This window comes from Triticum dicoccoides, chromosome 3B (genome assembly GCF_002162155.2).
Source record: "Triticum dicoccoides isolate Atlit2015 ecotype Zavitan chromosome 3B, WEW_v2.0, whole genome shotgun sequence".
NCBI classification, from domain to species: Eukaryota; Viridiplantae; Streptophyta; class Magnoliopsida; order Poales; family Poaceae; genus Triticum; species Triticum dicoccoides.
Genome location: NC_041385.1, coordinates 564,423,173 through 564,446,468, shown reverse-complemented (window position 1 = coordinate 564,446,468; position 23,296 = coordinate 564,423,173).

Genomic DNA, 23,296 nt, shown 5'->3' with positions numbered 1-23,296 from the left:
TGTTGCGCCGCCATTCTCCTCCCTGTCGGCCGTTACGGGGAGCCGGCCGCCGCAAGACACGCCGGCGCAGGCGGGCCAGGGCGCCACCGACGCCAGGGTCGCGCCAAGTGCACGTGTGAAGCTTCAGACAAGCAAGCGAGGCCGCGCGCAACGTGCCAAGTGCACTGTGGCCGCGTGACTGAAACTGTCGAAACTGAAAACTGAATTTAACTGAATTTGTGAAAGTGCAAGGAAAACAGTGCATGCAAGGTGTTCGACAGAATGATTCAGGCATGTAGGGATTTTTCCTTGAGCTGATTTTTGGTGGAGTGGCTTCTCATTGCTCAAATAGGCTGCCTGAATTTTGGTGGAATTTTTGGAGGAGTGTAGATATGAATTTCACCAAATTTGGCAAATCTGGTCCAAACTTGCAGAGACTGAATTTTGAAAATTTTGAAAAGAGGAGGAGTGGATCAAGATGGTTCTGGGTTATGGATGCTAAGGACAATCCAGGAGAATTGGTTTGAGGTCAAAACTCAAATGCAATAGGGCACTTGCTTTGAAATCTCTCAGGCTCCAAATAATTTTCAGAATTGAATTGAGGGGAAAAATAATTAGAATAAAAATCCAAAACCAGTTTGGATTAGTTGGGACAGAGAATTTAGGTTGATCACAAGTTGTAGGGGAGGTTTTGGAGGGGTTTTACCACATGGGCAAAAATGCCAAGTCATGGTGGTTCCAAGATATGAAAATCCCAAATTTTCAAGAGCTTCACAGAAAAAAAATCTCTCCTCAAAACCACAAAGTTTTTGATAAAAACCAAATAAAATTTTTGGAGTGTCACAACACCTACCCCCTTAGGAAAAATCTCGTCCCCGAGATTTCAGCTGATCCTTAAATAAGTGTGGATGCTCTGTCCGAAGAAAATCCTCGCTTTCCCAAGTTGCTTCACTGTCGGTGTGATTGCTCCACTGGACTTTGAAAAACTTGATGGTTTTCTGTCGGGTCCTCCTTTTAGACTCCTCTAATATTCTTATGGGACGTTCTCGATAAGTGAGGTCTGGCTGTATGTCAATGTTCTCATGAGATACTTGTTTCTCTGGGTTGCTTACGCACTTCCTTAATTGAGAGACGTGGAACACGTCGTGAATGTCGGACAAGTCTTCGGGTAAGTCTAGCTGGTAGGCTACAGTGCCTCTTCGTGCCACTAGGCAAAATGGTCCAATGAATCTTGGTGCTAATTTTCCTTTAATCTTAAACCGTTGCAATCCTCTCATCGGGGATACTCTCAAGTATACGAATTCACCGGGTTCGAAGCTGACCCTACGATGTTTCTGATCATAATAACTTTTCTGTCGACTTTGAGCGGTCTTAAGTCGGTCCCTGATTAGCTTGACTTTTTCCTCGGCTTCTCTGAGCATATCTGGTCCAAAGATGTGGCTGTCTCCGGTCTCTGACCAATTTAACGGGGTACGACATCTCCTTCCGTATAGGGCTTCGAAAGGAGCCATTTGCAGGCTGGCCTGGTAACTGTTGTTGTATGCGAACTCGGCATATGGCAGGCTGTCCTCCCAACTGGTTCCATAGGTGAGGACACATGCTCTCAGCATGTCTTCTAAAACCTGGTTTACGCGTTCTGTTTGTCCATCAGTCTGTGGATGGTATGCGGTACTGAAGGCTAGTTGGGTTCCCAGTGCCTGTTGTAATTGCTCCCAAAATCTTGAGACGAACTGAGTGCCTCTGTCGGAAATTATAGTCTTCGGGACACCGTGCAGACAGACTATGCGGGAAAGATAAATCCTGGCAAGCCTCTGAGTGGTGTAGGTTGTCTTCACTGGAATAAAGTGTGCTAATTTGGTCAACCTGTCAGTGATGACCCATATGGCATCATTCCCGTGTCGTGACCGAGGTAATCCGACAATAAAATCCATCCCTATTTCATCCCATTTCCACTCAGGTATTTTGTTAGGTTGCAGTAGTCCGGCTGGTCTCTGATGTTCAGCTTTTATGCGTTGACATGAGTCGCAACATGCAATGAAAGCGGCTATGTCCCTCTTCATACCGTGCCACCAAAATCTTTCCTGAATATCCTTATACATTTTGGTTCCTCCAGGGTGGATCGAATATGGAGTGGTGTGTGCTTCAGTTAAAACCTGCTGTTTAAGGTCTTCTATGTTTGGCATGCATAGCCTTTCTCCGTACCATAATATTCCTTCATTGTCTATGACGAATTCCGAGGCCTTGCCCATTCTCAACTTCCTTTTAATTCCTTCAATGCTGGGGTGACCGGACTGAGCCTCTTTAATTTTCTCCACAAGGTGTGGTTGTATTTCCAAGTTTGATATGGTGCCTTCTGCTACCATTATCAAGTTGAGCTTGACAAATTCTTGATGGAATTCGGGCCTCAAGCTGTGCAGATAGTTCCCGTCGGATCTGGGGTGCCGACTCAGGGCATCGGCCACTACGTTTGCTTTCCCTGGATGGTAATGGATACCAACATCGTAATCCTTTACCAATTCTAACCAGCGGCGTTGCCGTAAATTTAGTTCTGGCTGCGTAAAAATTTATTTGAGGCTTTTGTGATCCGTATATATCTCACATCGATTCCCAAGTAGAAAATGCCTCCATTCCTTGAGTGCATGAATAACTGCTGCCATTTCTAAATCATGAGTGGGATAATTTTCCTCGTGTTTGCGAAGTTGCCTTGAAGCGTAGGCGACAACCTTGCCTTCTTGCATCAACACGCATCCGAGACCCTTTCTGGATGCGTCACAAAATACTTCAAAATTCTTGTGTATATCGGGTACAATTAATACTGGTGCTGTTGTTAATTTCCGCTTTAGCTCTTGGAAACTTTTCTCGCAGGCTTCTGTCCATTCAAACTTCTTATCTTTCTTGAGTAACTGTGTCATAGGCTTGGATATGGTGGAAAATCCTTCAATAAATCTGCGGTAATACCCTGCCATTCCCAAGAAACTTCGTATGTCTGTTACGCTGGCTGGTGACTTCCAGTCAAGTACGGCCTTGACTTTCTCTGGGTTCACTGCTATACCGTCTTGAGTCAGCACGTGGCCTAGAAAACCTACTTGTCTTACCAAAATTCGCACTTGCTGAACTTGGCATACAATTGGTGTTTCCTTAGCTCTCCTAGTACAATCCTGAGATGTTCTGCGTGCTCTTCTGGTGTTTTGGAGTATACCAGAATATCGTCGATGAATACTACGACGAATTTGTCCATAAACTTCATAAATACTTTGTTCATGAGGTGAACAAAATATGCCGGGGCGTTAGTTAATCCAAATGGCATCACTGTGAACTCGTACAGTCCATATCTGGAGGTGAAGGCTGTTTTGGGGATATCTTCCGTTCGTACCTTCAATTGATGGTATCCTGACCTTAAGTCAATTTTTGAGAATACCCTGGCCTGAGCAAGTTGATCAAACAAATCGTTTATCCTTGGCATCGGGTATTTGTTTTTGACTATGACCATGTTAAGTGCTTGATAGTCGATACACAATCTCAGCGTTCCATCCTTCTTCTTGGCAAATAAAATTGGTGATCCCCAAGGTGAGGAGCTGGCCCGAATGTATCCTTTATCCAGTAATTCCTTTATTTGCTTCTTCAATTCGATCAACTCGGATGGTGCCATTCTGTATGGTTTCTTGTATATGGGGGTGGTTCCTGGTGCTAGCTCAATGCGGAATTCTATTTCTCGATCTGGTGGCATGCCTGGCAGCTCTTCAGGGAATACATCTGGAAATTCACACACTACTGGAACCTTGTTTAGCTCAGAAACGTCCACCTTATTTAATCTCGGTTGCCGGGGTCTTTTTCCTTCCTTGGCTGATACTCTTATTGTCTTCCCTTGGTGGTGTGTGAGAATCACGGTCCTGTTGAAACAGTCGATAAAACCTTTATTGGTGGTTAGCCAATCCATCCCTAGGATGACATCTAGTCCTTTATTTTCCAATACAATAAGATTTGCGTAAAACTCCAATCCTTCAAACTCAATGACCACATTCTGACAGTAATTCTGAGAAACTTGCTGAATCCCGGGGGACTTGATTATTATGGATTTCTCCAAAGGAAGCATCAAAAAATTATTTTGCAAAGCAAAAATTTTCGAGGTGAAAGAGTGAGAAGCTCCAGAATCAAACAAAACCATTGCAGGTATTGTGTTGACAGGAAACGTACCGAGTACGATATCCGGAGCATTTTGTGCCTCCTCTTTGGTTACGTGGTTCAGATGACCCTTCCTATGGTTATTGTTGGGATTGAAATTGTTTCGTTTGGGCGCTGAATTATTGCCGCCGTTGTTCGGCTTTGGGGTTGAGTTCCTTGGCTTGGGGCACTGTTTGGCATAATGCCCTTCTTCTCCACAAGCGTAACAAGTAACGCCGGGGCGATAGGTGAATTCCTTGTCCCTTGCATGAAAATTCTTGATTGGGCGTGAGACATTGGATGAGAATTTGGGTGTCCCACCCTTTTTAAAATCTATCTTGCTTCGGTGATTTCGAGTGTGATTAGTCTGGTCCCTTTTTCACTTGCGGATATCTTCCAGACTGCGTCTCTCATTTTCCAGAGTAATGGCCTTGTCCACCAGTGTTTTAAAATCAGGAAAAGTGTGCACGACCAGTTGGCATTTAAGTGCGGGCGCCAGACCGTCAAGGAATTTCTCCATCTTCTTGATTTCAGTCATACGCTCCTCATTGGCGTAGCGGGATAATAGGGTAAATTGACTGTTGTAATCTGACACTGTCATGTTCCTTTGTTTGAGGTCATCAAATTCTCTCTTCTTGATTTTCATAATACTCTTAGGAATATGTGCACCACGGAAACCTTCCTTGAAATCATCCCAGGTTATGTCATTTTCGTTGGGATGCATGTGCAGAAAATTCTCCCACCACGATGCGGCTGCTCCTGTGAGATAGTGTGGAGCATATAGTACTTTCTCGAGATCTGAACACTTTGCAATAATTAATTTCCTCTCCATATCTCGAAGCCAGTCCTCGGCTTCAAGAGGCTTGTCAGTGTGAGAAAATGTTTGAGGACGTGTCTTCTGTAGCTCAGATAACTTGAATGTTGCTGTTACTGTCCATGATGATTCCCCATGTTGATGACTTGGTTCATCATCTCGCGATGTTGTTGCTGACTCTGTTCATAAAGGCGGCACATTTGTGAAAGTGCCGATTCACTGCCTTGTTGGCTTGACTGTCCCTGAGTGAACTCATTGTTGGGTTGAGTATCATGAATTTCCTCTGGTGGAGTTGGCATGGAACGTGTCCAAGGACGAGACATTTTTCACTCTAGGAAAAGTATTTTTGTAAAACTCTTAAGAAAAGCGGAAAGAGTCGCAAAAATAAAACCATAAATGTATAAAGCTGGCAGATATTATTAAATACCCAAGCTTACTTAAGAAAAACAAATCGACTTGCGCACGGAGAAGGACTGCTCATTACATATCTTACACGCGGGCGGTAATTATACAGTACATCACTCAGGATATGCGTACATAATCCTGACATGTTATTAAGGCTAGTGCACTTCTCCCGATCCTACATGATGCGCAAACAGGCTACTTCTCACAGCCTATGCACATATCTTACAAAGTGGTACAATACACGGCAGCTAAGCGTACTTAGGCAGAGATGTTGACGATCTCCCTTGCCCTGCCGAGGGCGAGGCGTAGCGAGGTTGGGGACTCGACTTCCTCCTCGCTAATGGGCTCCATACGTGTAGTGTTGCGCAGAGCGGGCGGAGCGGTTGCCAGGGGCGGAGTAACACGTACAGGAGTGGGCGCGAAGGTTGGTGTAGTGCGCGCTGGAGTGGGTGCAATGACTTGGTTAAATTCTTCGGTAGAAGGCAGGCGATGAGTAGGCGTAAAAGATGCTGACGACGAGACAAAAGTCGGTGGCGGAGCGATGGGTAGGAGCTCCCTCCTGTTGGCAGCACAGCCATGGACTGAGTCCATGCGGGTAGCTACGAAGTCGTCCACCAGGTTGTCGAAGGCTGCCTCCAGGGCCCGGAGATACTCAATGAGCATCTCAAAAGCCTCGTCTCGTTCTCCTCTGGGGCAGGAGTATGCGTAGTGACAGGTGTAAGGCACATGGCACGGAAGATAACGGTAACGACGAGTCTTCATCACGGGAAGGACATCCCTGAGACGAGCTATCGCCTCGCGGGCTGCCATCTGCATAGCATGCCTCTCCGTAGGCATGGCTCTTCCCACGAACCGGAAGCGGCGTGACTCACCACGCCCTCCCCTGAACTGCACCGTGGCCTGGTGCATGGTCAGACTGTCGTTGACTCGGTGCTGGTAGAGTGTGAAGACTGGGCGCACGGATGGCCCCATCGCGACCTGAACGATGAAAGAAAGAAGCTTGACGAACCCATCGGGCACGTTGGCGAAGGTCTGAGACTCGCAGCTGACGTCGGCCATCTACGAAAGTAGGCAAAATTCTGCAGGGTCAGATCATAAATTTATGCTGACTGACAGAAAATGACTACAATTGCAAAAGCATAAAATAGCCCTGTCATGCTAATAACTAATTAGCGATCGCACCTAGTGGCTTCCTACAGTCAGCCTGGCTCTGGTACCAAGCTTGTCACGACCGGTTTTCCAATAAAAATATTTATTGAAAAGCCAATCTTTTAAGTCCAGTATGAGAGAAATCCTCCACACTGGCAGACAAATTCTTGATACAATAAGCCAGTAGCATAAAATATATTACAGGGTCGAACTACGGTTGCTCAACCAAATTATTACAAGCACGCCAATAATTATACATAATGGCGGACACGACACAGTGGTGTGGAGACATACTACTGACTCATGGATAGGTTGGTGGTGGAAAAGCACAGCGGGAAGGGAAATACAAGACTCTAAGAATATCATTTCATCAAACGTCGAGGTGAGGCTCGATAAATTTATTTGGAAGCGGAAGTGGATATAAAACAGTGGCCAAATCCAGGGTCGCACGAGACTGACTGGGACTCCTCTAAGTGTCGGACTCGCTATCGAACTCTTCATCCATGAGATCGCCTTCGTCAGCATCTGGCCAAATCAACAAGCCAGTGAGTACTTTGAAAGTACTCGCAAGACAGTTTGGACGTAAGATATAACAAATGCGTGCATGGATGCAACATGATTAATTCCTTAATGCACAATAAATAAAATTGGCATAATGGGTAAGTAAAAAGGGAAACGGCGGTAGTCCGCCTGAAATTCCACAGAACATAAATAAGGACCGATCGGGTGTCTGAAGTGATGCCTCGAAAGTTGAACAAATAAAAATAAGGAAATGATGCCAAAGTCGGGCATCTTAGCGACACCACATAAAGGGGCTTGAAAAGAAATGCCACGGTCGGACGTCTGAGAGACATCGCAGAAAGGGCTTTAAAAGAAATGCCACAGTCGGACGTCTGAGCGACATCGCAGAAAGGGCTTTAAAAGAAATGCCACAGTCGGACGTCTGAGCGACATCGCAGAAAGGGCTTTAAAAGAAATGCCACAGTCGGACGTCTGAGCGACATCGCAGAAAGGGCTTTAAAAGAAATGCCACAGTCGGACGTCTGAGCGACATCGCAGAAAGGGCTTTAAATGAAATGCCACAGTCGGACGTCTGAGCGACATCGCAGAAAGGGCTTTAAATTCACCAGTAAACAATACTCATAATAAACATTCAATCCATGAGAATAAACGGGTTAGTCCATCCACAGGGATAATCATTCAATCGGACATAGCACTTATGCGATCCACCGGAGTCTCTGTCATCAAAGCTGACAATTGATTAGGATAAGATGGAACGAAACTTGACATGGAAGAGATGATTTGGAGGAATATATGACTCTGCAGAGTTTGTACAAAATTTTTCCCACAGTCAACGGATTTCCGTAGTCACGAAGGACTAGTTCCGTTTATGGTATTTCGGAAGAAACACAGGTAACCGGTGCACACCCATCCTACCTCTCGATGCTAGGAATCACCCTAGTCATCGTCCAAGAAAAACTTTTGAGACGGGGAGATCACAATCTCGAATAGCATGGGATCAAATTTATATACGCGCGCTCTAAGGGGTGCCCCCCTCTCGGTCCCAACCGGAAACACCCATGCCCCCTGACCGGATGACTGGCTTTAATCCAGGGCCATGGAACCATCATCGTGGCCTCTCCTCTTTGGTGTGTACCATGAAAGTGGTTTGCAACTTACTAAACCATATTCCTTGCGGAAAATATGTGGTAGTACAAGGAAGGAAATGATAGGTACTGGACCGATATGGTTTGACACTGAAGTCACATAGTCTGGCGTAGGACTGGCATGCTACAACACTGCCATCGTACCCATCCTCATGCCAACACATGGCCATTCATATTCACATTCATCCACGTATGGATCATTGAACTCACTCACCTTATTATCACATAAAATAACGTTCATCGGTATGCTTACCAACATGCCATGAAACTAACTAAATGCAAAACATGCCGAGACACTCATCATATCAAAAGTTCAAACATGCTTGCCTGGTTCAGAGTAGTCGGAGCCTAGCTCGGTGAAGTTCGCGGCTACGTCACCTCCTTCGGTATCTACGGTTTAAAGAAAATATATGCGCTAACGTAAATACCAAGGAGAGCACAGAAGGTAAACCAAATATTTTTCAAATAAATCTGATAAAAAACTAGACAAAATTTTAAAGAGAACAGAAAAAGAATCAATCAAAAATACTTTTCTGATTAAAAGGTATAAGGGTTTTTGTCCAGGGACTTATCTGTAATGAAACAGAAGATTCCCAGGGGCTAGTTAATAAGAACAGAAAACGCTTCGGTAGCAACTACGCCAGCCCGAAGAGAAAACGCATTCTGCCCGAAGGCGCTTCCAGAAAACGATACGAAAGAGAGAGCAGAGAGGCTGACGGTGGGGTCCCACCCGTCAGGTTCAAATGTTCAAACGGGGCGGCAGAGTTCGCCGGCGCCCGAGAGCCGCGGTGGTCGCCGGCGGCGATCCACGGCGAGGCAGAGAGATCGGAGAGTACCTCCGTGCTCAGGGCACCCTTCCGCGTCAGTTGATGGTGGTGGAGTCGGTCGGCGAGCACCACGTCGACGGCGAGCTTTGCTCCGGCGGACGGTGGCTCGGGTGGTCGAGGGGCTCGTCGGAGAGGGCTGCAAAGGTTAAATTGAAGTGGGGGTTAGACTAGTGGGTGCAAGAGAGGGCTACGGACGAGGTTTGGGCGCTGGAGGTGGCCTCACCGAAGTGAATCGATCTGGAGGCCGAGGCGGATCGGGGCGGCTGGAGCTGGGGAAGGAGACCTCCTCGAGGTCCCCCTAGTGGCCTGGCGGGGCTTTGGTGAGGAGTGGTGATGCTGCGTGCACGAGGGTGAGCTCGGGGCCCTTTTTATAGGCGGCCCGAGGCGGTTGCCGTGAACGGAGATTTCCGGCGAGCGATTACGGTGTCGCAGTGCTCGGTCGGGGTGGTTAGGGAGTCGAGCGTCATCACGGAGGTTCAATGGGTCCGTTTTAGTGCTAAACTGGCCGGGGTTTGGGTGTTTGGGTCGAGCTCGACGGAACGGGGTGGCGCGGGCCCGTCGGCGGCAGAGAGCGCGCTCCGTGCGTGCTGCGCCACGGCGACGGTGCCGCATGCGTGCGCTGGCACGGAGAAGGCCACGCAGAGCCACCAGAGGATTTGGGCGGCGCCGAACGGCGTTGCGCCGCCGTTCTCCTCCCTGTCGGCCGTTACGGGGAGCCGGCCGCTGCAAGACACGCCGGCGCAGGCGGGCCAGGGCGCCACCGATGCCAGGGTCGCGCCAAGTGCACGTGTGAAGCTTCGGACAAGCAAGCGAGGCCGCGCGCAATGTGCCAAGTGCACTGTGGCCGCGTGACTGAAACTGTCGAAACTGAAAACTGAATTTAACTGAATTTCTGAAAGTGCAAGGAAAACAGTGCATGCAAGGTGTTCGACAGAATGATCCAGGCATGTAGGGATTTTTCCTTGAGCTGATTTTTGGTGGAGTGGCTTCTCATTGCTCAAATAGGCTGCCTGAATTTTGGTGGAATTTTTGGAGGAGTGTAGATATGAATTTCACCAAATTTGGCAAATCTGGTCCAAACTTGCAGAGACTGAATTTTGAAAATTTTGAAAAGAGGAGGAGTGGATCAAGATGGTTCTGGGTTATGGATGCTAAGGACAATCCAGGAGAATTGGTTTGAGGTCAAAACTCAAATGCAATAGGGCACTTGCTTTGAAATCTCTCAGGCTCCAAATAATTTTCAGAATTGAATTGAGGGGAAAAATAATTAGAATAAAAATCCAAAACCAGTTTGGATTAGTTGGGACAGAGAATTTAGGTTAATCACAAGTTGTAGGGGAGGTTTTGGAGGGGTTTTACCACATGGGCAAAAATGCCAAGTCATGGTGGTTCCAAGATATGAAAATCCCAAATTTTCATAGAGCTTCACAGAAAAAAATCTCTCCTCAAAACCACAAAGTTTTTGATAAAAACCAAATAAAAATTTTGGAGTGTCACACTTACCCGCTGTAATCTCTACTTAAACATGGTGCTCAACGCTATAAATTATTTCCCAATGATGTATGGCTATCTTATGATGTTTGAGTAGATTCGTTTTGTCCTATGGGTTAATTGATGATCGTGATTGGTTTGAGTTGCATGTTTTATTATTGGTGTTATCCTATGGTGCTCTCCGTGTCGCGCAAGTGTGAGGGATCCCCGCTGTAGGGTTTGCAATATGTTCATGATTTGCTTATGGTGGGTGACGTGAGTGACGGAAGCACAGACTCGAGTAAGTAGGTTGTTTGCGTAAGGGATAAAGGGGACTTGATGCTTTAGTGCTATGGTTGGGTTTTACCTTAATGATCTTTAGTAGTTGCGGATGCTTGCTAGAGTTCCAATCATACGTGCATACGATCCAAGAAGAGAAAGTATGTTAGCTTCTGCCTGTCCCTCAAATAAATTTGCAATAGTGATTACCGGTCTAGTTTTCGATTGCCTAGGGACAAATAACTTTCTCTTGACAAAAAGCTCTCTACTAAAACTAACTTAGTTGCTTCTTTATCTAAACAACCCCTACTTTTTATTTATGCGCTCTTTATTATCTTGCAAACCTATCCAACAACAACTACAAAGTACTTCTAGTTTCATACTTGTTCTAGGTAAAGCGAACACTAAGCGTGCGTAGAGTCGTATCAGTGGCAGTTAGGACTTGAGAGGATATTTTTTCTACCTTTAGCTCCTCATTGGGTTCGACACTCTTACTTATCGAAAGAGGCTACAATTATCCCCTACACTTGTGGGTTATCAAGACCTTTTTCTGGCGCCGTTGCCGGGGAGTCATAGCGTGGGGTGAATATTCTCGTGTGTGCTTGTTTTGCTTTATCACTAAGTAATTTTTATTTATTGATCTAAGTTGTTTTCTATCTTTACTTATGGGTAGTAAACGCCAAATACCAAAAACATTAGTTGTACCTACTACACCAATGGTTGAAGAACCACTCAAAATCTATCACACTCCTGAAGCTTTTTACTTGGATCATCTTCAATCCCTTTGTGCTCATGCTGAAACCCCAACTAGCTTAGTTGAGGGCAAATCTTTAGATGAGCATTCTTGTTATGTGTGACACCACATATCTGAAAAAGGGAAATTTTAACTGGATCAAATTCATCGGTTGCAATGCTATGCTTGGAATTTATGTGAAATATATGATTTTACTTGTTGTTCTGAAAGCCCTAAGAAACACCTTCCCTACCAATGTGAGTTTAGTGATAATGGAATCGTATCTTCGTATCCTAAGGGTGTTTATAGTTACTGTGATGTTCAACAAATTGAAGAATTTGTTGCTTTTAAGGGTGCTTATGAAATTGCTTCTTTGATTGAAAAGTATGATGCCTCTCTTTACAAATCTGAAAATTTTGCCATACTTGAATATTGTTATGATAATTATGCTTCTAATGCCTATGTTAAACCATAAATTTAGGAATTCTCCTCTGTCCAAGAAGAGACTAATATTTTGCAGGAGTCTCTGGAAGAAGAAATTGATGAAACTGTGAGCTCATTGGATGAAAAAGATGACGAGGAGAGCGAAGAACAAAAGGAGGAAGAGCGGATTAGCTACCCGTGCCCACCTTCTAATGAGAGTAACTCTTCAACTCATACATTGTTTAATTCCCCTTCATACTTACTGAAGGATGATTGCTATGATCCCGTTGATTCTCTTGAAATACCCCTTTTTGATGATGCTTGCTATGCTTGTGGCCAAGATGCCAATATGAATGATGATTATGGGGATGAACTTGCTATAGTTCCTTATGTTAAACATGAAATTGTTGCTATTGCACCCACACATGATAGTCCTATTATCTTTTTGAATTCTCCAAAGTAGACTATATCGGAGAAGTTTGTGCTTATTAAGGATTATATTGATGGGTTGCCTTTTACCATTACACATGATGGTTTTGATAGATATAATATGCATGTGCTTGATGCTCCTACCTACAATTATTATGAAATAGGAACTATATCACCACCTCTCTATGTTTCCAATATGATAAAATTGCAAGAAACTGCTTATACTATGCATTGGCCTTTACTATGTGTGCATGAATTGTTCTTGTATGACATACCGATGCATAGGAAGAGAGTTAGACTTCGTCATTGCTTGATATATGTTACTTTGTGCTCACTACTAAATTACAAATCATTGTTAATTAAATTGGCTTTGATATACCTTGGGATCTGGGTGGATCCATTACTTGAGCACTATATGCCTAGCTTAATAGCTTTAAAGAAAGCGCTGCCAGGGAGACAACCCAGAAGTTTTAGAGAGTCATTTATTTCTGTTGAGTGCTTTCATATAGTTTAAAAACAAAAAAATAAAGAGGGGAACCCAAAACTTTTCAAAAAGGAAAGTGAGGGAGTCCTGGATTAGGGGGTGTCTGGATGGCCGGACTAAGACCTTTGGCCGGACTCCCGGACTATGAAGATACAAGATTGAAGACTCCGTCCCGTGTCCGGATGGGACTTTCCTTGGCGTGGAAGGCAAGCTTGGCGATACGATATGAAGATCTCCTCCCATTGTAACCGACTCTGTGTAACCCTAGCCCTCTCCGGTGTCTATATAAACCGGAGAGTTTTAGTCCGTAGGACGAACAACAATCATACCATAGGCTAGCTTCTAGGGTTTAGCCACTCCGATCTCGTGGTAGATCTACTCTTGAACTACCCATATCATCAATATTAATCAAGCAGGAGTAGGGTTTTACCTCCATCGAGAGGGCCCAAACCTGGGTAAAAACATCATGTCCCTTGTCTCCTGTTACCATCCGCCTAGACACACAGTTCGGGACCCCCTACCCGAGATCCACCGGTTTTGACACCAATATTGGTGCTTTCATTGAGAGTTCCTCTGTGTCGTCGCCTTTCAGCCCGATGGCTTCTTCGCTCGTCAATCGCGATGCGGTCCGGGATGAGACTTTTCTCCCCGGATAGATCTTCGTATTCGGCGGCTTCGCATTGCGGGCCAACTCGTTCCGCCATCTGGAGCAGATCGAAAGCTACGCCCCTGGCCATCAGGTCAGGTTTGGAAGCTTAAACTACACGGCCGACATCCGCGGGGACTTGATCTTCGACGGATTCGAGCCACGACCGGGCGCGCCGCACTATCACGATGGGCATGATTTAGCTCTATCATCGGACAACGCCCAGAGCATTGCTCAGGTGTCCGCTCCGACCATTAGCTCGGAGCCCACTGCGCCAGTCGGGGGCGGACGGTTGGACGCCGCCCCGGAAGCTGCAACCTCTATGGCGATAGAGCCGGATACCAGCCTAGTCCCTCGCAAGGCCCGTGACTCCAAGGTGTCGGACTCCGATCTGGACTGCGTAAATCCCGCACCTCTCCCGGTTAAGGCCGATTGGGCTCCGGTCATGGAGTTCACCGCCGTGGACGCCTTTCAGCACTCGCCTTTTGGCGATATCCTGAATTCATTAAAGTCTCTCTCTTTGTCAGGAGAGCCCTGTCCAAACTACGGCCAACATGGTTGGGATGCGGACGACGAAGAAATTCGAAGCCCACCCACCACCCACTTCGTAGCCACTATCGACGATTTAACCGACATGCTCGACTTTGACTCCGAAGACATCGACGGCATGGACGCCGATGAAGGAGACGATCAAAAACCAGCACCTATAGGGAACTGGAAAGCCACCTTGTCATATGACATATACATGGTGGACACCCCTAAAGCGGGGGATGGTGAGGAGAAAACGGAGGATGATCCCTCCAAGAAGCAACCCAAGCGCCGACGTCAGCGGCGCTGCTCTAAGTCCCGCCAAAGCAAAAACGGCGATTCCGGCACCGGAGATAACAACACGCCGGACAGTGCCGAAGACAACCCCCTCCAGCAGGATTCAGTGCAGGAGGATGAAGGAGCCAGCCCTCATGAGAGAGCAGCCGACAAAGAGGATGAGGACGACAATTACATGCCTCCCTCCGAAGACGAGGCAAGCCTCGACAACGATGAATTCGTCGTGCCAGAGGATCCCGTCGAACAAGAGCATTTCAAACGCAGGCTCGTAGCCACGACAAGCAGCCTCAAGAAGAAACAGCAGCAGCTTAGAGCTGACCAAGACTTGCTAGCCGACAGATGGACCGAAGTCCTGGTGGCTGAAGAATATAAACTAGAACGCCCATCCAAGAGCTACCCAAAGCGCAGGCTGCTACCCCAACTTGAGGAGGAAGCAACTAAACCTACATCACCAGCGTACGATGCGCCCGACCGGCCACCCCGTGGCCGCGATAGAGAGGCCTTCAGGCCATCAACCCAAGCCGCACCCCGACATAGCTCAAAACATACCAGAGTATGGGGAGACGCAACAGACCTGCGAGACATCTTGGAGAATAAGGAAGGCAAACAAGATCGATCTACGGATCACATGGGCACCCCGCTTCACGTGACGCTAGCCGTCACGCCGGACATAATAAGTATGGCCCGGCCGAATACAACAGACCAAGCTCGTCCGAGCTGCGTCGTGATATAGCCCAGTACAGGGGCGCCGCACACCCACTATGCTTCACAGATGAAGTAATGGATCATCAAATCCCCGAGGGCTTCAAACCCGTAAACATCGAATCATACGATGGCACAACAGATCCTGCGGTATGGATCGAGGATTATCTCCTTCATATCCACATGGCCCGTGGTGACGATCTACACGCCATCAAATACCTCCCGCTCAAGCTTTTAAAGGACCAGCTCGACATTGGCTTAACAGCCTACCAGCAGAGTCAATTAGTTGTTGGGAGGACCTGGAATCCGCATTCCTTGACAACTTCCAGGGCACGTATGTGCGACCACTAGATGTCGATGACCTAAGCCACATAATCCAGCAGCCAGAGGAATCGGCCAGACAATTCTGGACACGGTTCCTAACAAAGAAAAACCAAATAGTCAATTGTTCGGACGCCGAGGCCCTTGCAGCCTTCAGGCACAACATCCGAGACGAATGGCTTGCCCGGCACCTAGGACAGACACCAACATGATAATTGTCTTTATTCATGCTATAATTGTATTATTATATTTCTTTGTTCATGATAATTGTCTTTATTCATGCTATAATTGTATTATCCGGAAATCATAATACATGTGTGAATAACAGACACCAACATGTCCCTAGTAAGCCTCTAGTTGACTAGCTCGTTGATCAATAGATAGTCATGGTTTCCTGGCTATGGACATTGGATGTCATTGATAACGGGATCACATCATTAGGATAATGATGTGATGGACAAGACCCAATCCTAAGCATAGCGTGAGATCGTGTAGTTCGTTTGCTAGAGCTTTTCTAATGTCAAGTATCTTTTCCTTTGACCATGAGATCGTGTAACTCCCGGATACTGTAGGAGTGCTTTGGGTGTATTAAACGTCACAACGTAACTGGGTGACTATAAAGGTGCATTACAGGTATCTCCGAAAGTGTCTGTTGGGTTGACACGGATCGAGACTGGGATTTGTCACTCCGTATGACGAAGAGATATCACTGGGCCCAATCGGTAATGCATCATCATAATGAGCTCAAAGTGACCATGTGTCTGGTCACGGGATCATGCATTACGGTACGAGTAAAGTGACTTGCCGGTAACGAGATTGAACGAGGTATTGGGATACCGACGATCGGATCTCGGGCAAGTAACATATCGATTGACAAAGGGAATTGCATACGGGGTTGATTAAATCCTCGACATCGTGGTTCATCCGATCAGATCATCGTGGAGCATGTGGGAGCCAACATGGGTATCCAGATCCCGCTGTTGGTTATTGACCGAAGAGCGATCTCGGTCATGTCTACATGTCTCCCGAACCCGTGGGGTCTACACACTTAAGGTTCAGTGACGCTAGGGTTGTAGGGATATGTATATGCAGTAACCCGAATGTTGTTCGGAGTCCCGGATGAGATCCCGGACGTCACGAGGAGTTCTGGAATGGTCCGGAGGTAAAGATTTATATATGGGAAGTCCTGTTTCGGGCATCGGGACAAGTTTCGGGGTTATCGGTATTGTACCGGGACCACCGGAAGAGTCCCGGGGGTCCACCGGGTGGGTCCACCTGTCCCGGGGGGCCACATGGGCTGTAGGGGGTGCGCCTTGGCCTACATGGGCCAAGGGCACCAGCCCCACATAGGCCCATGCGCCTAGGGTTTGAAGGGGGAAGAGTCCTAGGAGGGGAAGGCACCTCCTAGGTGCCGTGGGGGGAGGGAAACCCCCCTTGGCCGCCGCCCCCCTAGGAGATTGGATCTCATAGGGCCGGCCACCCCCCTTGGCCCTCCTATATATAGTGGGGGAAAGGAGGGACTTCATACCTTGGCCTTTGGTTGCCTCCTTCTCCCTCTCCAACACCTCCTCCTCCTCCATAGTGCTTGGCGTAGCCCTGCCGGAGTACTGCAGCTCCATCAACACCATGCCGTCGTGCTGCTGCTGGTGCCATCTCCCTCAACCTCTCCTCCCCCCTTGCTGGATCAAGAAGGAGGAGACGTGGCTGTTCCGTACGTGTGTTGAACGCGGAGGTGCCGTCCGTTCGGTGCTAGGATCTCCGGTGATTTGGATCACGTCGTGTTCGACTACATCATCCCCGTTCTTTGAACGCTTCCGCTCGCGATCTACAAGGTATGTAGATGCATCTAATCACTCGTTGCTAGATGAACTCATAGATGGATCTTGGTGAAACCGTAGGAAAATTTTGTTTTCTGCAACGCTCCCCAACAGTGGCATCATGAGCTAGGTCTATGCGTAGTTCTTCTTGCATGAGTAGAACACAATTTGTTGTGGGCGTAGATTTGTCAACTTTCTTGCCGCTACTAGTATTATCTTGCTTCAGCGGTATTGTGGGATGAAGAGGCCTGGACCAACCTTACACGTACGCTTACGTGAGACCGATTCCACCGACTAACATGCACTAGTTGCATAAGGTGGCTGGCGGGTGTCTGTCTCTCCTACTTTAGTTGAAGCGGATTCGATGAAAAGGGTCCTTATGAAGGGTAAATAGAAGTTGACAAATCACGTTGTGGCTTTCACGTAGGTAAGAAAACGTTCTTGCTAGAACCCTACTTCAGCCACGTAAAACTTGCAACAACAATTAGAGAACGTCTAACTTATTTTTGCAGCAAGTGCTTTGTGATATGATATGGACAAAGTTGTGATGAATGATGAATGATCTATATGTCATGTATGATATGTTCATGCTATTGTAATAGGAATCACGACTTGCATGTCGATGAGTATGACAACCGGCAGGAGCCATAGGAGTTGTCTTTATTTTTTGTATGACCTGCGTGTCATTGAAGAACGCCATGTAAACTACTTTACTTTATTACTAAACGCGTTAGTCATAGAAGTAGAAGTAGTCGTTGGCGTGACAACTTCATGAAGACACGATGATGGAGATCATGATGATGGAGATCATGGTGTCATGCCGGTGACAAGATGATCATGGAGCCCCGAAGATGAAGATCAAAGGAGCTATATGATATTGGCCATATCATGTCACTACTTTATATAATTGCATGTGATGTTTATTATGTTTTATGCATTTTGTTTACTTAGGACGACGGTAGTAAATAAGATGATCCCTTACAACAATTTCAAGAAGTGTTCTCCCCTAACTGTGCACCGTTGCTAAAGTTCGTCGTTTCGAAGCACCACGTGATGATCGGGTGTGATAGATCCTTACGTTCACATACAACGGGTGTAAGACAGTTTTACACAGCGAAAACACTTAGGGTTAACTTGACGAGCCTAGCATGTACAGACATGGCCTCGGAACACGGAGACCGAAAGGTCGAACACGAGTCGTATGGAAGATACGATCAACATGAGAATGTTCACCGACGATGACTAGTCCGTCTCACGTGATGATCGGACACGGCCTAGTCGACTCGGATCGTGTAACACTTAGATGACCAAAGGGATGTCAAATCTGAGTGGGAGTTCATTATAATTTGATTAGATGAACTTAATTATCATGAACTTAGTCTAAATATTTTACAATATGTCTTGTAGATCAAATGGCCAACGTAGTCCTCAACTTCAACGCGTTCCTAGAGAAAACCAAGCTGAAAGACGATGGCAGCAACTATACGGACTGGGTCCGGAACCTAAGGATCATCCTCATAGCTGCCAAGAAAGATTATGTCCTACAAGCACCGCTGGGTGACGCACTTGTCCTCCCTGCAGAACAAGACGTTATGAACGCTTGGCAGGCACGTTCCGATGACTACTTCCTCGTTCAGTGCGGCATGCTTTACAGCTTAGAGCCGGGGCTCCAAAAGCGTTTTGAGAGACATGAAGCATATGAGATGTTCGAAGAGCTGAAAATGGTTTTCCAAGCTCATGCCCGGGTCGAGATATATGAAGTCTCCGACAAATTCTTCAGCTGTAAGATGGAGGAAAATAGTTCTGTCAGTGAGCACATACTCACTATGTCTGGGTTACATAACCGCTTGACTCAGCTGGGAGTTAATCTCCCGGATGATGCGGTCATTGACAGAATCCTCCAGTCGCTTCCACCAAGCTACAAGAGCTTTGTGATGAACTTCAATATGCAGGGGATGGAAAAGACCATTCCTGAAGTATTTGCTATGCTGAAATCAGCAGAGGTAGAAGTCAAGAAGGAACATCAAGTGTTGATGGTCAATAAAACCACTAAGTTCAAGAAGGGCAAGGGTAAAAAAACTTCAAGAAGGACGGCAAGGTAGTTGCCGCGCCCAGCAAGCAAGCTGCCGGGAAGAAGCCAAAGAATGGACCCAAGCCCGAGACTGAGTGCTTTTATTGCAAGGAAAGTGGTCACTGGAAGCGAAACTGCCCCAAATACTTAGAGGACAAGAAGGCCGGCAAAACCAAAGGTATATTTGATATACATGTAATTGATGTGTACCTTACCAGTAATCGTAGTGACTCCTGGGTATTTGATACCGGTGCTGTTGCTCATATTTGTAACACACAGCAGGAGCTGCGGAATAAATGGAGACTGGCGAAGGACGAGGTGACGATGCGCGTCGGGAATGGTTCCAAGGTCGATGTGATCGCCGTCGGCACGCTACCTCTACATTTACCTACGGGATTAGTTTTGAACCTCAATAATTGTTATTTTGTGCCAAGTTTGAGCATGAACATTGTATCAGGATCTCGTTTAATTCGAGATGGCTACTCATTTAAATCCGAGAATAATGGTTGTTCTATTTATATGAGAGATATGTTTTATGGTCATGCTCCGATGGTGAATGGTTTATTCTTTATGAATCTCGAGCGTAATGCTACACATATTCATAGTGTAAGTACCAAAAGATGTAAGATTGATAGTGATAGTCCCACATACTTGTGGCACTGCCGCCTCGGTCACATAGGTGGCAAACGCATGAAGAAGCTCCATGCTGATGGACTTTTAGAGTCTCTTGATTACGAATCATTTGACACGTGCGAACCATGCCTCATGGGTAAAATGACCAAGACTCCATTCTCAGGAACAATGGAGAGAGCAACCAACTTATTGGAAATCATACATACTGATGTGTGCGGTCCAATGAGTGTTGAGGCTCGCGGTGGCTATCGTTATGTTCTCACCCTCACTGATGACTTGAGTAGATATGGGTATGTCTACTTAATGAAACACAAGTCTGAGACCTTTGAAAAGTTCAAGGAATTTCAGAGTGAAGTTGAGAATCAACGTGACAGGAAAATCAAGTTTCTACGATCAGATCGTGGAGGAGAATACTTGAGTCACGAGTTTGGTACACACTTAAGAAAATGTGGAATAGTTTCACAACTCACGCCGCCTGGAACACCTCAGCGTAATGGTGTGTCCGAACGTCGTAATCGCACTCTATTAGATATGGTACGATCTATGATGTCTCTTGCCGATTTACCACTATCTTTTTGGGGCTATGCTTTAGAGACTGCCGCATTCACTTTAAATAGGGCACCGTCGAAATCCGTTGAGACGACACCGTATGAATTGTGGTTTGGGAAGAAACCTAAGTTGTCGTTTCTAAAAGTTTGGGGATGCGATGCTTATGTCAGGAAACTTCAACCTGAAAAGCTCGAACCCAAATCGGAAAAATGCGTCTTCATAGGATACCCTAAAGAAACTGTTGGGTATATCTTCTACCTCAGATCCGAAGGCAAGATCTTTGTTGCCAAGAATGGGTCCTTTCTGGAGAAAGAGTTTCTCTCGAAAGAAGTAAGTGGGAGGAAAGTAGAGCTTGATGAAGTATTACCTCCTGAACCGGAAAATGGCGCAACTCAAGAAAATGTTCCTGAGGTGCCTGCACCGGCTAGAGAGGAAGTTAATAATAATGATCAAGATACTTCTGATCAAGCTCCTACTGAAATTCGAAGGTCCACAAGGACACGTTCCACACCATAGTGGTACGGCAACCCTGTCTTGGAAATCATGTTGTTAGACAACAGTGAACCTTCGAACTATGAAGAGGCGATGGCGGGCCCGGATTCCGACAAATGGCTAGAAGCCATGAAATCCGAGATAGGATCCATGTATGAAAACGAAGTATGGATTTTGACTGACTTGCCCGTAGAACGGCGAGCCATAGAAAATAAATGGATCTTTAATAAGAAGATAGACGCGGATGGTAATGTGACCATCTATAAAGCTCGGCTTGTTGCTAAGGGTTATCGACAAGTTCAAGGGGTTGACTACGATGAGACTTTCTCATCGGTAGCGAAGCTGAAGTCCGTCCGAATCATGTTAGCCATTGCCGCATTTTATGATTATGAAATTTGGCAAATGGACGTCAAAACGGCATTCCTTAATGGTTTCCTTAAGGAAGAATTGTATATGATGCAGCCGGAAGGTTTTGTCGATCCTAAAAATGCTGACAAGGTGTGCAGGCTCCAACGCTCGATTTATGGGCTGGTGCAAGCATCTCGGAGTTGGAACATTCGTTTTGATGAGATGATCAAAGCATTTGGGTTTACACAGACTTATGGAGAAGCCTGTGTTTACAAGAAAGTGAGTGGGAGCTCTATAACATTTCTCATACTATATGTAGATGACATACTTTTGATGGGAAATGATATAGAACTTTTGGACAGCATTAAGGCCAACTTGAATAAGAGTTTTTCAATGAAGGACCTTGGAGAAGCTGCTTATATATTAGGCATCAAGATCTATAGGGATAGATCGAGACGCCTCATAGGTCTTTCACAAAGCACATATCTTGATAAGATTTTGAAGAAGTTCAAAATGGATCAGTCCAAGAAAGGGTTCTTGCCTGTTTTGCAAGGTGTGAAATTGAGCTCAGCTCAATGTCCGACCACGGCAGAAGATATAGAAGAGATGAGTGTCATCCCCTATGCCTCAGCCATAGGTTCTATTATGTATGCCATGCTGTGTACCAGACCTGATGTAAACCTTGCCGTAAGTTTGGTAGGAAGGTACCAAAGTAATCCCGGCAAGGAACACTGGACAGCGGTCAAGAATATCCTGAAGTACCTGAAAAGGACTAAGGAAATGTTTCTCGTTTATGGAGGTGACGAAGAGCTCGTCGTAAAGGGTTACGTCGATGCTAGCTTCTACACAGATCTGGATGACTCTAAGTCACAAACCGGATACGTGTATATTTTGAATGGTGGGGCAGTAAGCTGGTGCAGTTGCAAGCAGAGCGTCATGGCGGGATCTACATGTGAAGCGGAGTACATGGCAGCCTCGGAGGCAGCACATGAAGCAATTTGGATGAAGGAGTTCATCACCGACCTAGGAGTCATACCCAATGCGTCGGGGCCGATCAAGCTCTTCTGTGACAACACTGGAGCTATTGCACTTGCCAAGGAGCCCAGGTTTCACAAGAAGACAAGGCACATCAAGCGTCGCTTCAACTCCATTCGTGAAAATGTTCAAGATGGAGACATAGAGATTTGTAAAGTACATACGGACCTGAATGTAGCGGATCCGTTGACTAAACCTCTCCCTAGAGCAAAACATGATCAACACCAGAATTCCATGGGTGTTCGATTCATCACAATGTAACTAGATTATTGGCTCTAGTGCAAGTGGGAGACTGTTGGAAATATGCCCTAGAGGCAATAATAAAAGCATTATTATTATATTTCTTTGTTCATGATAATTGTCTTTATTCATGCTATAATTGTATTATCCGGAAATCGTAATACATGTGTGAATAACAGACACCAACATGTCCCTAGTAAGCCTCTAGTTGACTAGCTCGTTGATCAATAGATAGTCATGGTTTCCTGGCTATGGACATTGGATGTCATTGATAACGGGATCACATCATTAGGATAATGATGTGATGGACAAGACCTAATCCTAAGCATAGCGTGAGATCGTGTAGTTCGTTTGCTAGAGCTTTTCTAATGTCAAGTATCTTTTCCTTTGACCATGAGATCGTGTAACTCCCGGATACCGTAGGAGTGCTTTGGGTGTATCAAACGTCACAACGTAACTGGGTGACTATAAAGGTGCATTACAGGTATCTCCGAAAGTGTCTGTTGGGTTGACACGGATCGAGACTGGGATTTGTCACTCCGTATGACGGAGAGATATCACTGGGCCCAATCGGTAATGCATCATCATAATGAGCTCAAAGTGACCAAGTGTCTGGTCACGGGATCATGCATTACGGTACGAGTAAAGTGACTTGCCGGTAACGAGATTGAACGAGGTATTGGGATACCGACGATCGGATCTCGGGCAAGTAACATATCGATTGACAAAGGGAATTGCATACGGGGTTGATTAAATCCTCGACATCGTGGTTCATCCGATGAGATCATCGTGGAGCA